Source organism: Synchiropus splendidus, chromosome 9 (assembly GCF_027744825.2).
Source record: "Synchiropus splendidus isolate RoL2022-P1 chromosome 9, RoL_Sspl_1.0, whole genome shotgun sequence".
Taxonomy (NCBI): domain Eukaryota; kingdom Metazoa; phylum Chordata; class Actinopteri; order Syngnathiformes; family Callionymidae; genus Synchiropus; species Synchiropus splendidus.
In genome coordinates, this window is record NC_071342.1 from 11,675,891 (window position 1) to 11,695,596 (window position 19,706).

General features: G+C 42.5%; 1 long non-coding RNA gene across 1 annotated transcript; it reads right to left on the bottom strand.

The window, feature by feature from the left end:
* Window positions 1-5,245: 5,245 nt before the first annotated feature.
* Window positions 5,246-19,484, bottom strand: LOC128765314 (uncharacterized). The gene is made up of 3 exons (XR_008415852.1): window positions 19,352-19,484; window positions 18,049-18,119; window positions 5,246-5,338 (listed from the first exon to the last, which is right to left on the bottom strand). It is a non-coding gene; the product is annotated as an uncharacterized LOC128765314 (long non-coding RNA).
* Between the last annotated feature and the right edge of the window lie 222 nt (window positions 19,485-19,706).

Sequence of the window (19,706 nt, forward strand, 5' to 3'; positions counted from 1 at the left end):
AAGCATGTGAGGTTTCACTTCGGAAATAGTAGTGTTGCAGGAGTAATCGTGACGTTTATAGATGAGAATGAAGTGGAGCCGAGCTTCTTCTCCTTCAGGAAAACATCAGGGGCGCCATTCATCTCATTATTTTGCTAATCGCTCCAGACTTTTCAATAATGGAGACAATTAGCCGACATTAAGAAGTGAGGGGGATGCTAAATGACAAAGAGGGTGAATGATGCTCCGCTCTGTGAAGGATGGCCGGGTGAATTCATTTTAGGATGCACTATTGACTAACACACACAGACAGCAGAAGAATTACACATCTAAGTTTTCAGCATATACAAGTTGTCTGCTGGCATCATTTTGGCAGACGCTCCTCCTGGACGTGTTTATAAGGTACCCCTCACATGCCAAGGGAGGACTGCACCTGTGTGTTGCTTGCAAGGTATAGTCTTTTTGAAATTAATAAGCAAATGAGTCAGGTCCATTGATCTCTTGAACTCTTCACCTAAAGCTCTATTCTGAGTGAAATTGGAGCTTCTACAGACAGTAATACTTTACAGCCTCACAATCTTTGCAACCACAGGATTAGAACTAAGCGAAACTACCAGTGTGAGGTGTCCATCCTTCAATGCGTCTTGTGTAAATGACGTTGCTTCTTGTGATGGGTAGATGAGGTTTCATCAGAATCAGAATCAGATTTCTTGCCATGGTCAGCACGTTATTCCAAAGCACTTTCCCACCAACTAGCAAAGTGCTTTGGAATAACGGGCAGTCAAAAACATAATAATAATCATAATAAAATAAAATCTGGATAAAGTCTGGATCAACCGTAGCCTCCTGCCAGAGGGGAGAGGAACAAACAGTCCATGTCCAGGGTGAGAAGGGTTGGCTCTGATCCCACCTGCACATCTCTGGGTCCTGGAGACATACAGGTCCCGAAGAGGTGGCAGGCTGCAACCGATCACCTTCTCAGCAGAACGTACGATGCGCTGCAGTCTGCTCTTGTCCCTGGAGGTGGCGCTGCTGTACCAGACAGTGATAGAGGAGGTGAGGATGGACTGGATGATGGCCGTGTAGAACTCCACCAGCAACTTTGTCGGTAGTCGTAGTTTTCGTAGCTGCCTCAAGAAGAACATTTTCTGCTGGGCCTTCCTGATGAGGGACCTGATGGTTGGCTCCCATTTGAGGTCCTCAGTGATGGTGGTTCCCAGGAAGCAGAAGGAGTCCACAATAGGAATAGGTAAACCAGCCAACATGAGAGGGGATGGAGAAACTGTGACTCTCCTGAAGTCTATGAGCATCTCCACTGTCTTCTGGGCGTTGAGCTCCAGGTTGTTGTGGCTGCACCAGGACACCAGCCGCTCCACCTCCCTCCTGTAAGCCGACTCATCTCCATCTGAGAAACAGTGTCCTAATTGTCAGAGGCCACCATGTGGCACTGCTGTCAAATGTTGGGTTTGAGCAACTAATTCAATGAAACCTCACAACACTTCTAAACCAAAGCGCCATCTAGTGGACTCTAAAAATTAGGACACTGTTTCATCAACCCTGCACTACTGTTTCATGATGCTTCATGTCTCATGATACCTCATCTCATGCCCCTTGATATTACTGCCAAACAAAGATCATGGCATGAATGAAAGGTTAAACAGTAGTGGCACCAGGGAGGAAAACCTTGCATCTATAAATATATTTTCTCAAACATAAAATATTTAGATTCAGTCTGTACTAGCTGTAAATAAGTTGAAGTGGGTAGAGATATTTGGAATGACAGTTGTGTTGTATGTGTCAGAATTCAGTTCAGTGTTATACCGGAAGTAGGGTGGAACACAATGATAGAAATACTATGATTAATTATAGTATTTCTAAGAAAATGAATCCTATTTTTATATTTGACAGCAGAATAATATGACACAAGTTGAAAGTGTAGACATGAGCTTGAATATCAGGGTGGATGATGAATGATGATAAGTCTCTGCTGCATAAAGAGCCCAGAAAAACATTTTTGTCCTTCCATCCTTCCATCCAGTTTTTGAAATTACATTTTACTTCATCATGGATGTTTGGTTATGACAATACATGGGATAATTTGATGTGGCTTCCCAAACGCACTGAATCCGACCCTCCCCAAAGGAAAAATCCAAACCTGTACCCACACGTTTCATTCCCCACCACTTGGCACACAATTAAAAAAAAAAAAAAACATGTCGGAGTGTGGATGCTGACAAATATTACGAGCCAGAACCCACTCTGATCCACAGCATGACCTCTATCACCCTGCCAGGAATCTGCAGCCCACTGAGAAAACATCCACTGACTCAGGAGAAAACCTGACTGTGGAGTAACTCTATCCTGAGCAAACTAAAACACTGCTGCATTGCATCGGGTGTCAGCTGAAGAAACGATTCTCAGAATCATGAATGAACGTGGAAATGCTTTGCCATCATTAGTGTTTAAATTATTTCCACGCCTGCGTTACACACTATCAGTCCATCATTCCTTTTAGAACAATAACCCCGACAGAAAGGCTTCTCCTTGCAGCCCGTGTTTTTGTGTGCGCCTGCACGGCTGCACTTTAGACTTTGATCAATATGTGAAGTGAAAATAATGAAGGCAAATTGTGAGGAGAGGAGATTATTACAATTCACTTTCTGTGGCGCGCAGAAAAATAACCCAATTATTTTCCAAGGTTACTACGGAACTCAGACACTTTTTAATCACACGGAGGAGGTTTTGCTGGCGGAGAGGGGAAATATGGAACCAGAAATATATTGCTGTGAGAGAACGGAATGAAACGTCTGAATATGAAAGACAAATGTAGGTTTGTAGTTCCTGAAAACTTACACAGTTCTATGTTGAACTTTACTTATTTAAAAAAAAAAAGAGTTATAATAATAACTATTTATTTATTTATTTGAAAAGGACTCTTTGAAAGCCTGTTGATTTAGAGCAATGATACTGAATGTGGTAAGCAAAAGTGATTTATTTAAGTACCGTAATTTCCGGACCATTAGCCACTACTTTTTTCACATGTTCTGAACCCTGCGGCTTAAACAGCGACGCAGCTAATATATGGATTTTTACGGCTTGACGCTGCCAAGATATTGAGCTTTGTCAAAGCAGAGCAATGAAACAGCAGACGTTTTATTTAATTAAAGCTCTCCGTGAGCTGTTTTCACCTCATGTGGCACTTTTGTGCTGTAAATTATGAAATTGTGCTGAGGTGCGACACGCTCAGAACACTGGCCTTTGTTTTCCTCATTGATCAGTCTCCAAGCAGAACTCCATTTTCAAAGTGGTTTAGAAGTGATATTATGATGGCCGACCTCATTCCTCTAAACCGGATCCTCCACCCATCCCCTCTGGAACAGAACCAACCCAAACACCGTCAGTATGACATCATCAACTCATTTGCATATCGACTAGTGTATGTGCAAAACATAGATTGACAAAATGGCAAGAAAAAAGCATTTTAATTAACGTAAATTTTGTTCTATATTATGTGTTACATGTGTGCAATTTCCAATACATTGAAAAATTCCAATGTTGAAAATTGTGCTTTATACTATTCTATACTATACTACTGTACTATACTACACTTTATATTTACATTATTTTCTTTACCAAAGAAAGTCACTAATGTGATATTCTAGCACGGACCTTTTTCCACAGAAATGTTCAAACAAGTGACCCCTGACTTATCGTTGCCACTATGACAGTGAATTGTTGTTTTTCTTAATTCCAGATATGAAATTAATAGAGGGTTCATTTTTATTTTTCCATCAGCAGAAGACGCTACATGTTCACAGCTTTTCATGGTCAAAATGCATGTGTTCTCAGAGGATTTTACTTTTGTGAAAGACGTTGTATTTTAAACAATTAACGTCCCATACTGGCTTCTGGTTTCGTTGTTATTGCCTGCTAATGAGGTCCAGCTACTCTACTTTGGGCTTGAAATTTCCGGTGTAGAGGAATGAGGTCGGCCATCTTGTCTGCAACTAGGTACTCTTGCGTTTTCGAGACTGTCGGCGGAAATCACTGACTTCTCTATGCCATCAACTGCACCTACGACTTGTAGACCAGCAACGCTTTTGTGTGAACATTCAGGTGCACTCTATAGTCTGGAAATTATGGCATGCTAAATTAAAAATGAATATAAATATCAGCATATTTAGCACTTAGACTTTGTCCTGTCTAGTATATTTGAACCATTTCAGTTTGTTTGCGTCTCACAGCTTTAGACGTAGTGTAGCGAACTAAAGACGAACCTGGGGGGCATGAAGCAATGCCACGGGGGGGCGCATGTGACCTTCGGGAACATACTTTTTTGCCGCACTAGAATAAAGTGTTTTGGTTTTTTTTTTTTTATTTCAGGGAAATTTATGCACATTTTTTTACAGACAAAAACAATGTTATTATTTACTGTAAGTTGATCTACATCACTTTCTTTTTTTCTTTAATGTGAACAATGATACAATGTTATGCAGAGGTGTACTTATAATCATTTTATAGACAAATTATCCTTTTTACAGAAGCAGCAGGGAGCTGGGGGGCGCAAAACATTTACTTCGTCCTAGGTGGGGCACAATAGAAAATAATCGACAAGCACTGCATTGCATTGACCAAACACTGTAGTTACAGAGTTCTAGAATGCAATAATGGTTAACTGAACTGAACACTTGCCTCAGCATATAACTGTGACATAATTACAAAAGAAGAAAGTACTATGGGTCTTGTCTTGTCTTGAAAGTAAGTAGTGTGTATAGCAAGGTCATAAAAGAGCTATAAGGCTTGATCCATCTCCCACTAAGGTTTTAACAGCTCCCCGAGGTCATAAACACAATCAGAGATACTATGTTAAATATTTAATCCTGATTTTCTCTACTCATCTGGGGGGCACCGAGACTGAGGAGCTTCTTCAATCGAGAGTTTGTTTTCCTTGTTACCATATGAACTTCCTTGTCCAAAGACTCTTTCTTTGTCCAAAGACGCTTTGCCTCAATCTGGGCAATTGAGGTCTCTGATCTTCAAAAGTAGGAGACCCAACAGTGGGTGTCTATGCTGCACTGACTCACCACCTGGAAACCTTCTGAGAGGCTCTGCTGATGGTCTTGGTGGCTCTCCGTTTCTGGTACTCCAGGACACCAAGGAGCTCACTGCAGTCCACCATAAGCTTGCAGCACGCCGTACGATAAAGTTCTCCTCACTCCGTTCTTCCTGAGGGATTTTGAAGAGCCTTATTTGCTTGGACGTATTGAGCTCATGTCTGGCAGGAGTGCAGAGGTGGCGATGTGCTCCGGTAACTTCAGCTTCATCTCTGAGGTCCAGATCAGCAGAATTATTTCTTATGCTATAAAAAAAAACATGCACCATTAGTGTTGCTGTTGCTGCTGCTGACTGCGATGCTAGTTCGCCTCTGCCCATCAACAGTCCTGTATATGTTTTTCTCCACTATGCAAATGTTAAACCTTTTTTCTCTTTCTATGTGTGTTTTAATGTATTAAAATAGCGACATATATTAAATAAATAAATAATTGAATATAAAACACATTGTCAGTTTCTCTGGTTTTAAAATAAATTTTTGGCTATAAAAAAAATGTTTTTATAATAAATGTTTTGCTCAAAACTTACTCGGTGAAAACTTTTTTTTTCTTCTCTTCTTTGCATGTAATGCCCTAAAAACGTCACCTCTCAATTTCACCACACAAAGATACAGACCAGTGTGGTTGCGAGCAGCAGTTTACAAGTGCGATACAAAAGCAGTCCTCATTGAACTTGTTATCTCCCTGTATATTGATGCAGAAGCTCCCCGGGCTTGTCCTGCTATCTGAGTCTCATCTGAGCGCTGGAACACACCGATACACGCATGCACTTGTGTGGGGGATGATACAGATCCAGAGATAGCGGAGACTTCTCATTTCACACATTCAGGTGCGTGACAGTCCGGTTGATATGATGATAGATAGCAGAAGTGGCTCTCTATGAATAAATTCAAATGATAAGGTCGGATATCTCTGTACGACTAAACTCTATAGGGATCAGCCCGGCCAACTGACTGCCTAATATGTGCAGGGGGAGCGGCAGAGAGGCATCGATTAGACGCCTCACAGTCACTCACACGGATAACAGGGAGGAGGACGGTGTGCTCCACACTCAAGGTATCTTACAGATTCTAAAGCAATATGATGTAGTGTGCGACTGCATGGGAGTGTGTAGGAGTGTGTGAGCACCTGAGTGTACTGATAGCAGCAGGTGGGGAGGCTGCAGCACTGACAGGTGGTTTCAAGAGTGAAGTGCGGCGGACAGCTTGCCAGTCCAATTGAGATTCTGTACGTTGCAGGGATGTGCATGTTTGTGTGTGTCTGTCAAGCAACTCAGTCTATACCTCAAATTCTGGAGAGCTGGGAGCCGCCAGACAAGCTGCTCTGAAGTGAAGTTTGATAATGATCTACGCTCGTATGGATGAGCGACATCACCTGACGTTTTTGAGGGACAGAGAATGTCATTTCATTCAACTAGAGCCTCATGTCTGGTTCAAACCAGCGATCCTGAATGATGTTCAAGCTTTCTTCACTTTGTCTTTCTAAGTCATTTCAGTGTGATGTGCCATCTGGATGAACAGTGTCTTCGCCAAAGGGAGCCTGGGAACAGTGTCATTCCCAGTAGAATGGAAGGCAGGAAGCGTCCGCAAGCGTATGTATAGATTTAAAGATTTTCATTCGTCTTCGGCATCGTAGTCCCAGAAGATCATGGATTACTTTGGCCCGGAGCTTCACAATTAGCTCCTCAGCTTTCAGAAGAGAAGGCTTGCTCCGGCATATGGGGAAGTATTGAGACCCTGTGTTGTTGCTATCCTCCTGTCCTCTGGGGATCATCACGTCGGGTCTCTGCTGGGTTCATTGCTTAGCAGCATGTCCCTCGGTGGTAGGATTCATTTGGGAAGACTTCAGATGTCCTTCCAGCCATCGTCCAATGTGAAGACAAGACTTGCTTCTCAGTGCAATGAGAAGCTGCTGCAGTGTCTTCACAACCTCATAAATACTTATTTAAAAGGCTTGTTTACATTTCTTGAAACATGATAGATTTCAGTTTTTTTGTTGCAGTTCTGCTTTAAAAATCCGTCAAAACACTGATTGACAACCATGACTGGTGGTTTTCTAAGCTATAAAACCATTGTTCTGTTCATCAGTGAAGATATATGTGTGGGTTTTTTTACTCACTAAAAGCCAAGGTCATATTTTGAGGGCTGAAGAGGGGTTTCTTTAAGCGTTAAAATTCGAGTCGTGCATTAAAGAGCGGCCGGGAGGCTTTGAAAAAAGACCAAAAGTGTCTGTGAGACCAAGACATATTTTCCGTAAATGCACAAGTCAATATCTTGTCAAGATATAACCTCCGGCCCGAATCTTTAAAGGGAGGCTCAGTGAAACAAATCAAGCAAAGCTGACACCTTAAGGGCGCAAACCTCAATGGTCAGACGTGTTAATGTGTTATCTATACTGTCGCCGCAGTGAGTCATTGTCCCAGCATAAACTAATGAGTCTGGCCTGCGACACATGCCAACACGTAATTGGTCGAGCACCACCTCGTGATAAACTCGAAAGGTCGCGCTTCCATTCGCAAAATATAGAGCGCCACACACTGTAGCTAAATAAAATTACATCTTGTGGTGACATGCAGATCTGAGTGTTTTAGTCATGATCTTGCCGAAAGAAAAAGATGCTGATGTAACATGCCAAATGAATCAGAGGAGAAAAACGTCTCCCTCAAGTGCGACTGCTGGAGAATAAAGGAAGCTTTAGCGATGGAGATCCAACATATAAATGCTCTCTGATGGGACTTGCTCACTGGTGAGGACTGCGGAGGTTCACAGTACCTTGGGTCAGTGCAATAATTTATCTGCTGAGATAAAAGCTTAGCCAGCCGGCTAATCCTTCAGTTCCAGTTTCAACAGCTAATAAGGCGCTTGGACCGGCGCCCATGTTTACTCGGCTCCGCCGATGGCGTCGGCTCACAGTCAAACACTTCGCCACAAAAGACGCTGAAACCTGCCGGTGCAAATCCGCTCAGCATAAACATTATCTGCTCTGCGCAGTTACAGAGTGCTGAATCATAAAACGCTTTAGGAAACAGAGACACATGAGGCCTCTTCTTCATTCTGAACAAATGTTTGGCTTAGACTGTCAGTCATCCTAAAACCTTTCTCCTCTGAGACGCTCTCTGAACTTTCATGTATTGAACATAATCACATTATCACCTCTGCAGCTGAAGAATTAACAATGTACAGCGCAACGTTCCACTAAAATGTTGGGAGCCAATGATCAACCAGCAGGACACTCTTCTGACACGGGTGCTGCTTTAGTAAGTTAAGGGTTTAAATTCCTGTCATCTGGGTCAATTTTTGTAAAGAAGTTAAAATTCATGATGTATTTTTTTTAACCTCAGGCATAAATGCCTTATAATTTTGTTGTGACCCAAGTATGAGTGATGTCATCAGTGTCCTGTGATATCAAAGAAATGGCCAGAACTAAGTATTCAGCGACTATGGGGCTAAAACAGTGCCACCTGAAGAAAACTCAAAAGATGAACATTGACTTTGAAAAAAAAATAATGGCTGAAATAAAGAATATAGGCTGACAAAATAAATATAGAAATATATTCTTATTTTTAGTCTAGTTTTCTACCTCAATACGAAAATATTTCAGCCAATATTCAATTTTCAATGCCTATATTCTTTTTTTCAGCCAATATATTTTTTTTCAATGCCAATGTTCGTCTTTCGAGTTCTCTTTAGCTGCCGATGTTTTAGCGTAGAGGGCGGGAAGGGGGCATGATCCGGGAGTGGGAAGCGGTGGGTTTTTTTCAATGCTTATATTCTGTTTTTCAGCCAATATTTTTTTTCCAATGCCAATGTAAGCTGTCCCTGTTCTAGCTCCATACGGGACAGGCAGACATCATCCTCATAAATTCAGAATATTTTTATTTAAAATGGACTGAACCCATCACGTCTGTGTTAGAAAATGATTTTGAAGTGGATAACTTACACTTGGACACTTTTTAAAAACAGCTCATGAAATGGTTGAGAAAGGTTTCACTGAACGACCCATCTATCATTTATCGAAGGTTAATGAGGAAATCCAAATATTCATTGGGTAATACTGATTGACAGACCAAGTAATTGCACAATCAGAGCCAGAGCTTCTTCCATTATCCTGGAATCTCTGCGCCGGTGAAGGTCAAAAAAGTATTGCAGACACACACACACCGCTCACAGACCGTCCCGACTGAGGCCACCAGTCAGTGGCTGAACCCGCTCACATGGCCCGCTAAGAGTGACTCCATATTCATACTAAAAACAGTGCCTTGATGAGGTTTCATTAAACAGTGTCTTGGTTTTCAGAGGCCACTAGATGGCACTGTCTGCTGAGTATTCTTTGACTCAAAAAAGAATTAAATGGAACCTCTGATTCTTTATAAACCAAGAGCACCATCTAGTGGACACCACTGCACTACTGTTTCATGACACCTCATCTCATGACCCTGTTGAAAAAGAAACTGCCGTCTCCTGTGACACGTAGCAGATGACAGTTATTATCTGTATCTCTGTGAAGTCGCTCTCAGTGCGAGAGTTGAAACAGTCACACTAGATCATCAGAGACAATTTGTTTGTTGTGATGTGGTTTATTATTTAACCCAAAGTGACAGTGAGAACGACAACAGTGGTGCTCCACTTTCCATCTGAAGTTTGTTTATCTGGCTTTACTCGGGCAACCAAAGAGCTTAACACACTTCAACCTCAAAATCCAGATGCAAATGAAGTGAACCCAGACTCGACGTCGCTCAACATGAGGCTGAAGCTGCGGAGACGATCATCTGAGACCACGTCTTCACCACAACAGCCGAAGAAGCTCCTCAGAGTCCAGATTTTGTTTTCTCAATTCCAAGTTCGCTGTTTACTCCTCGACTTGCTGATGGCATGGAAGCTTATAGTGTGTGTCTGCGCGTGCATTTGCCTAATCGCAGCATCTGCTGCCGTCCTGGCTCTCATGCAAACATCATCCATCACTGCTGAAGTGACATCCTTTATTACCAGCCCATTTGTCGTGTTATTGAAAAGACTTTATCATCATAGAACCAAGTCGTGTTCTCCGACCTGTGACACACAAAGAAACTCAGCTCATCGAAACTGTTTGAATAAAGTGAAGGCGACGGTGACGAGAGGAGGCGGTGTATGATTTACGCCGACGTGATGAATGTGACTGTTAAATTAAAGTCTGAGGATCTGAAGGGAGGCGGCGGAATATTGGTTTTGTGGCGCTCTTTGTTATTAAAATACTGACTGAGTCATCTGGAATTACAAATCAGGTTCTCTTTTATTGTGGCCGCTGTGTTGCCGGTTTCTTAAATTTATTTAACAACTGTCCGAAATCCTCCCATTGAAAACCAAATAACCACCTCAGGCATCAGGTCGGTCTATTTCCAGCCGTATGAGGAGCTCGATATACTGTCATCATCACTTCATTGTGACTTCATTGTCACATGGGAGAGGAAACAATTTTGTGCTGGCTATGCGTCAACAGGTTACAGAGAAGGGTAACTTCAACAGCAAGGCTGGATCCAAACGTGTACTTGAACATGTGAGGCCATAGTGAGTGAGCATGTGTTGACGTTTTGTTCACAGATCGCCATCTTCGTCCTTCCTTCACTCACGAACAGGACCATTTCGGTCAGAGAGTGAGAGCCATGTTCTTTGGTTTGTGTGACCTCGCTGGGGATGAAGAAGTCCACTTGAATATTAAATATTGACTACTTAAATATTGAACATCTTTAACAGTCGGACCGACAATCTGTAGACCTGTTATCTTACTATCATGCTCCAGCAACAGTCATAGAGGGTCAGAACAACACATCAAAACAGAAATGGATTCTAAACATGAGACCTTTAAACACGAGACATTTTTTGACAGCAAAAGATGTGATGTCTGTCTACAAAGACAGGTAATAAAAGCGCTTCATTATTTATTCAAAAGAGTCCACCCTGTAAGTTTCAAGACTGTCCTGTTTTTTTTGGCAGAAAAATGAAATTGTCGTGGCACCTGCCGTCCTGTCACAAACACACGGTGGTTTATTTGCCTGAGGCTTTTTTGGAATGAGGCACCGTAATCCATTCATCAGGCAAGTGCCATCTGAGGTTGGCACTCTCCCTGATCTACAACCTCATTTACACCTCAGACACCAGCTCGCCTCCCTCCGACTGCGCCAACATAAAACAGGATCAACAGCTGTAAATCCACCAACGCGGCGCCGTCCCTTATGTCCAAATCCTGGCTTCAAAAGAAACTATTTAGGAATGATGCACGACTATGCTGTGCAACAAAAAAAAAAGGGAAGGCAGGTTTAGATGCGACTACTCATCTGTGACCGACATCTCTGAAGTTTGCCAGTTTCTGTGCTGCGCTGCACACGTGTTCTCAGGAAGGTAACGCTTTTCTCTGACAACGTCAACAAGATTTTCCAGTTGCACTTTGGTAAAACATCTGGGAATTTTACTGGGCTCCTCTGGTCATATTAAAACATTCATTGTGTGTAGTCATACCTATCAGTAAAGAAATGTTTTGTCATCAGGTTGAAAATCTAATGTTTAATTCCTTTGCCATTTATTTGAGACCACGATTCATTTTTTCATGCTTTCCTTCTTTATTTAACCTAAGAAATAGAGTAACTTTTACTTAGGCGAGGGTGAGTGAAACATAGTTCTAAATTACTCTGATCCTCTTCTGTTATGCTGCTGTCAGTTTTTTTCTTTGAGTCTCACTTATCCCAAAAATAACAGGAGGCACCTCCAGACTTTTATGTACCTATTATATTTTATTATCCCCCATAATCAAGTGGAAATACGTACATTTTTCTACTAGTGCTCATCGTTACTCAGTTGCAGGAACATCACATAAAGAAAGTTTTGATTCTCGCTTCAGGCAACTCAGCCAGACATGTTGCCATGGTGCATTCTAGTTTCCTCCCAAATTCCAAATTTGAATGAACCGCAATGGAACGGAAGGTTACCTATATGTAACCATCGTCCTCAGAAGTGGATATTCCCAGAAGCCAGTTCTGACTTCTTCTTCAGAGTTTATTCATGAAAAAATATGTATTTTATGATATTTTGATGTTGTTTTATGATATTAATTTTATTCAGAATTTTATTCATGACGTCTTTCCAATTTGCATTAAGGCTATTTTTTGGGCATGACTTGCACCTGGCCCCAGACTCATTTGCTCAGGAAAAGGCGGGCCCCGAGATCAAAAAGGTTAAGAACCGCTGGTCTCAAGGGATTTGCCCACATGGAGAAACAGTCTTTTAAGATCACTTTGTATCATTACCATCATCATCATCATCCAGTGGAACTTTGAAGTATTCACTTGCCATGATATCATTGTGTTACTCATAAGTAAGTTAATCATTTGGGATTGATGTGATTATATATGAATATCACTCAATAAATTACTCAACGATATACATCAAAATATTTTCATGCAGTCTTTTACCATCAGTTCGGAGCACCATCTGTTTCCACATCATTATTTATAGTCCTTTCAGTCCAGTTTTTGGAAGATTCCAGACCCTTTTCTAATTTGCACTTGCAAAAAAGGTGTCAACACTAGCCGCACTATCGACAAGTGCAGGAGACGCTATTCAGGCCGTATAAAATGACATAGCTGGCCATATTTGGCCCCGAGGCCATGAGTTTGACACCAGGCGACATACCCTTGTTTTAACAGGCAGCAGAAAACATCAGTCACTAGTATAAGTCATATTATTCTAAACAATACTGCGCTGCTGCTGTGCATCGTGATTAAACAGCAACTTTAGAAAGCGTTAGGAATTTAAAGGCAGCTGTTATTCATTTGAAATATAATCGCTGTGCACTGAAGGGGAACAAATGTAGCCGCTTCTTTAGCTGGTCTTGAGCCGTCCTTCTGCAGCGGCCGGCCTTGTTGAGTGAATCACTTTTATGGCCGCAGAGGTGAAGTCTCCTGCTATCGATGGGATGCTGAGGTCTAATAGACGTGATGGGGGATACGGAGGGGCAGTGACAGGAGAGTAAGCAAAGGAGAAAGATACGCATGGAAATGAATTGATGCCACTCATCGATTTTGGTAGGAAAAGCTTAGATGTTCTTTTGTCTTAAGCGAAAATAATTAGCGAGGCTCGACGCGAGAGCCTCGGTGAGTCAAGATCAGCTGCTGAAAAATGCTGGTTATTTCCTCCTTCTGACTCATTAGGTGGTAATACAGAGAACAAATCTGAGCCCGCTAGAAAGATAATCATTCGGCAGTAAGCTTCAGTAAATCTCAAACTATCCAAACTTTAGCGACGCTAATGTGTGTTGAAACTCAGCAGAACCCGCATTTACAACCTGCTTATCAACAATACATGCAGAAGGTTTGGGGTCTGAAGCCAATAAAATCTGGTCTTCAGTGAAGGATTTTGACGGAGACCAAATTTTTGTTGCCGACTAATCGCTGCAGCCCTGGAGTCAAACCTGTTTCCTGCGATGGGTTGGACTCTGTTGGGTTTTGGTACCATTCATGTATTTATGGAGGAATCTCTAGACAGGGATTTGATGGTTTCACGGTTTTAGATCTCACGCATGATGATGTAAGCTTCCTCCATTCTGGCGTGATGAAGACCTAAGAACTGTATACAATAAGGTGGCGTTTTGTGTTTCTTAACAAGTTCCTGCCACTTCACTGTAGGTTGAGAAGCTTGGCCATCTGGAGGAGGATCAGAGCAGAACAGCTGAAGGTCATGAGGGCCCTGAATTGTCCATTTTTTATGGATGTTAGTTCCAGAACGAGTTGGCTGAAGTCATGAAATGCACTATAATTATTGCCACAAACCTCCATAAGCTCTTTCTGTTACTGTCTTAGCTCAGATGCGGCGCAGCATTATAATTAGAGCCACAAAAGCCAGAGCTTTGAAGAGCTCCAGGTACGTTCCTCTGAGACGGGTATCAATTCTTTCATGCGACTCAGAGATAAAGTGGAATTAGCATAATCAAAATGCAAACCTTTTTCAAATGCATTTCCGGTCGCTCTGCCTTCTAAATACGAGAAATCCCTGAGGAGAATGGCATCAACATAAAGGAAGGAGTGTCCAGCCGCTGAAGTCTCCACCGGCTGTGAGAAGATCTGGAGCTTCCACATGACCAGACAAAGACAGATTGCCGGAATTAGACATTGATTTAAGGTTCTCTCAAATGGGCCTCAGGATAGCCACCTCAGATAAGTCCTATCTTTCCTCCCCTGACCCCAAACCTGTCCAGGCCTGATGCTGCTTTCCCGGCTCCACACAAGGAAATCGTTACGTGTTACGGGTCTCCCTCATGAGCCCCTTCTTCCTCCAATTAGAAGAGCGCTGTTCAGATGAAAAACTTCTTTGGATCCACGATATCATATCGGAGGGTTTTCCTTCTCCCAGGTCTCGCAGTGGTCTAACAAGTTGGTGATAGAGCACTTCCTCGCCGGTGTGGCCTGTGGTTACTAAGCTCATAATAAACGTGCAGTGTAATGTTGCAGGCCTTCTACCGTGGGACCTCATTTATCAGGAAAAGGCCGGCAGTGTCAGAGTCATTTCCTCGTGAGATGCAGCCACACAGCAAATGACTCACTCAATTGAGCTTATTTTCCGCAAGTTATGCTCAAGCAACTTCTCTCTGTCTCGACATCATTCGACATGAAAAGCAATGGACCTTTGTGGAATACCCCAGAGTGGCAAGTTCATATCAGCAGAAAATATTTTACATTCACTAACTGTGGGGAAATAGTTCAGTATGTGGATGTTCCCTTTATCGAGCACATGACCGTATATCTTCATTTAAACTCCACCCATCGGACTTCAATCTAGGTGAGGCTACATCCCAGCACAATCACTGCGACGCCAGACAAGATCTCCTGCAGCTTTTTCTCCTCAAGATACAGCTTTGCTTTCTCCCTCATCCCAAGTATAGAAACAGAGCCATCACAAGCTGCTCGCCTGCAGTCTAGCGATCCTCCCCGTCTCTGGGAAATGCACTCTGGGATAAGCAGAGTGTGTTAAAATGTGAAGTTAGTCAGTCATTCCCTGGTTTTGCCAAAATACAAGGATCCACTGCCACTGAAACACAGGGCACTTAGGACAAACTTCCTTAAGGAGCCACCTCACATACTGTGACGGTTTTGAGGCACCATGCGGTCAAATGTAGGAGGAATCAAGAAAAAGAATCTTCATATTATGGGGTAAAAATACATATATACACACATACAGTATATGTGTGTGTGTGTGTGTGTGTGTGTGTGTGTGTGTGTGTGTGTGTGTGTCTGTATATATATATACATATATATATGTATATACATATATATATATACAGACACACACAAAATCACAAAATTGTAACAAAAAAAAAAAAAAAAAGTATATTTTATTCTGTATAACTCAATTTTATTGACATTTACTTCATTTTTTCTTCAAATAAATATTGTACATGGAACATTTTATTTTTTGGACATTTTATTAGGGTTGGGGTTATTTATATCATACATTTATATTATTTATTTGTTTTAATGAGTTTCAACGAGCCGCAGGGAATACTCTTTTTCTGAGATCAGAAAAATAGGTCTTTAAAATAACAACTAACAACAACAACTGAAACACCCGAACCATCCAAAACAAATGGCTAACCTTAACCAGGGCCTAAACCAAACTTAAAACCATTTATAATGACCCAGTTATTTTGAAGTCTTCATCCTCAAAATGAGACTTAACCTTGTGTAAATAGCCTTGAATACCAAAAGGTCCCCACAAGAAGGTGTGTTTCCAAGAATTGGTCCCCACAAGTATAGCTATAAATTTGCATGCACACACACTTATGTTGGTGTCCATATCTCTGTGAGGACCTCTCATTGCCATGATGCTTTCGCCAGCCTCCCACCCTCAACCTAACCATCCAAAACAAACCTTAACCAGGACTCTGAACCAAACTGAAGCCCTCTTGTGTTTTCCCCCAAATTGGACCTCACTAATATAGATATGACTAAACACACAAACAATTGTTCCTTGTCCTCTTATAACGTAATAATAAATAAATAAATAAAACACTAATACTAGTACACAAAGCACATTTATGCTTTTCAGCTGTTGGAAATATTTTTTATGATCAGTTTTATTCCTACTTCTCAAGGGCCACGTCAACACGCACTGTACCCAAGTCATATTTTGACTTCTGTATAATAATAATTATGATATTTATTATTATTGTACAGACCGTAAACGTTGAAGATTTATTAGAGAGTAAAAGTCTCTTCTCTTACTCCTGCAGAGAAATGTAAAAATAAAAACGCAGCTCCAGATCCATGATAGTTCGAGATCACCTTGCACTGAGATGACTCATCCCTGAGTCGGACACTTACGGAAGCAGCACCGTGTTACAGTTGCATAACTTGCTTTTTTGTCACCCGGTATGCAGCCATGTACAAACAGGACGTCTTGTGTTAGATAAGAGCCAAAGAGGGCCCTGAATTCATATCAGCAGCGGAGCCCCACAGGCTATGGGACGTCAGTCTGAGACTCCCAACGGCTGATCGTGAGGCGAAACTGCGTGGCTCGCTTCTAAATTTGTTGCTGGGCCCAGCCAGGATCTGTGAAGTGTAGAATCTGACCTGCAACAGGAGGCTGCAGGTGAGGCATGAATCGTCTTTTTAACGCAGACGGTCATCTTCATTTCAGCACCCCTCTTCCTTTGACGTGACTTTACATGGACTTGACATTGCATTGCGTCTGTTACGTTACACAAACCATAGCGATACATCTAAACCAGAGCTGGACTACATCCTTCCTCCCAGTCAGTCAAGTTACACACACACAACAGTCTGTTTCCACAGATGGAAATGTCTGGAGCCCAAAATGTAATGGTTTATCCTTCAGTTCATCTGAGCAGCATGTCTGCACACCACTCTGCTGACTGATAATGATGAAAGGTTTAATCCATAAGTCAAATGAGTCACTCTACACTTGTACAAGCTCAGGTTGAGGGGGCAGCGACCTAAACACAGAGGCCCAAATTTCCCGCCCCACAGAAAGCTCCTGGAAAGAGACGTGGTCCACCTGCCAGTGAGACGTTCACCAACAGCCGGCTTAGGCTTACAGCAGGCAAGACACCTGGTTCTTCCATGAGTGCCTCCTGGACGACCAATCTCCTCCACTCAGCCATGTCTTAAGCAGTTTCAACTAACAATGGGTGGGTGAGGTATCGTGAAACAGTGTTGCAGGGGTGATGAACTATTTTCCAGTGCCATCTGGTGGCCTCTGAAAACAATCATTTCTGCTGTATATATACTGCATATATACTTTCTTTGTGGTGCATGAAAGTTTGATGATGAAAAATCATGAAAAATCGTCTTTGCTTTTGTTGTTTTGGAGCAAAGATTCATGGATGAAGTTCCCATCACCTTTTTGCTAGTATTGCTAACGCACATTAGCATCACAGCTGGCGCATTTGTGTGACGTTGACAACATTTCTATAAAGCAGTAAATAATCTCTATCATCTCGCTTGTGAGAAGCATCAACCTAAGGAGACATGAAGGTGTAGACCACTGCAGGCGCAGATCTCCTGGGCTAATCTTAGTCAAGCTAATGGCCGTATCGAGGCCAGTGAGTTGAGTCATCATGTTAGTAAATGTATGGTAAGTGGTGATGGTCCATTTCATGTCGTCGCATGATGTTTCGTTGCTCGTGCCCGGGGAAGGAGGAGACGTGTGAGGACAACAGCAGTTGGGAAAACAGAGATTAGAGGCAGCAGATGTTGTAGATTCCTCTCCGAGCCACCAGCAAGAGACAACAACATACTGGCATTTAGAAAACACACACAAACAATGAGCTCTAATGACTTGGCAAGACAGAACATTTTTACAGCTCCATCTGAGGTCTGCGTCACACTGTTCGTCTGTGCATTCTCAGCCGCACGAGTGGAGGGAACCTGAGAGGAAACCAGCATGAAGCCGCTCGCACTTGTCCACACACTCACCTCTTGTTGTGCCGCTGTGATTTTATTATCTGCCGGTGCGAACTCCGGCTTCCGTCGATATTAGCTGAACCCTGCGTGATCAAACACAGTGACACAAGTCGCTTTGATATTTTTGGACACAAAGGGATGGAGCACTATCAGAGGGCTTATCTACACAGCAATGGGGCTCCGGGGGCTGAGCTGGGGAGGGAAACTTCCACGCCATTCCAGACTGATGAATAAAGCACCGGCGAGGTGTGATGAAGAGGGAATCAAGCAGGCTGCTGAGGTGAATCGTTTTCTTTGAGCTCAGGCGGTGAGTAAACCTGGAGCTGCAAAGCACCCAGGGTGACTCACCTGATCCATTTCTAAAAAAGGCGAGGAAGACAAAGGCGCTGGTGCGGGAGGAGGAGAGCAGAAGCCATGGGACCATGAGGAGACTCACTGCAAATCCTCCGGACCTCCAGCTTGACCAGCCGGAAGCATAGAGGAGCAGGAGCAATAGCTTCTGGCGTCTCTAAGTAACCCCCTTTATTTTAAATATGCAAAGTCAATAGCGCCTGCCTGTGGCCACACGTGGTATCACACTATCAACAAGAAGTAGAAGTGAACAAGAAACAAGCGAGACGCAGAACTGCACTGAGAGAGGTCCATGTGGCGCTGAGGACTCCAGGGCAGAAGTCAAGGGCAATGAACGCGATTAAGAACGTGATGGGAGGGCTGATGATATTTATTCCTCCAGCTGCATCTTCATGCTGAGAATCTAAATATGATGCCCTTTTAAATGGCCTGTTATCTAACCAGCCAATGAGACGGAGCGAGGGTTCATCCAGCCACAGCTCGCTGACCTTCTCATCATCAGTTCATCTGAAAACCCGTTCGATTTAGCTTCTTATCCCAATTCCGAGAGCATCTCGCGCCAACTTTGTTCATTATTTTAAAGTCATGGCCCAATCCCATCTCCCTGTGGACTGTGAGAGGCTCATCCAGCTTGTTAGTCATTTGAGTTGAAGGTTTCAGCTGCTCTCCTCCCGCTGCTGCTCCCCCATGTCTATTTATCTTTCTAATGAACAGCTAATCTCTTCTCTGAGTACTGACTATATCATCAGGCGCCTCGGGCATCAACAGTGTCAGACTAAATTCTCCCTCATGCCGTTGAGCAAAAGTTTTGGTACCTAGAAACAAGGGGTGGGGATCTGTCATTTTTAAAGTCACGTCCATGGAGTCAAATCAATCCATTTATTTTTCTATTTTCTTTCACCTGTCTATGGTACGGTTGCAGTCAACAGTTTATCTGAAATTCAAAGTTCATGACAGCTCTCACCTGTAGGTGAATGCGAGCACAAATAAGTAGGCTCCTTCACAATTGTGATTCGGACTGACGCACAAAAAGCAAAGCTCAGCACATGAATCTGGATCCTTCTTGGACAGTCTCTAAAGAGAAAAGAAGAAAAAGAAACTTAAATAAAAGCTGCATCTTGGAACAGAACTCTGGTTAACACATGCAAAACACAATTAATTACAACGTACTTTCTTCAATATTCTTATTTTGAGGGACAAAAAATACTGTTAAAACGAGCATCACTTATTAAAAGAATCTAATTCAGGAGGAAGAAAGAAAGGAAGACATATATAAATACACAAACATATGTATTCCTATCTCTGTGAGGACCTCTAAT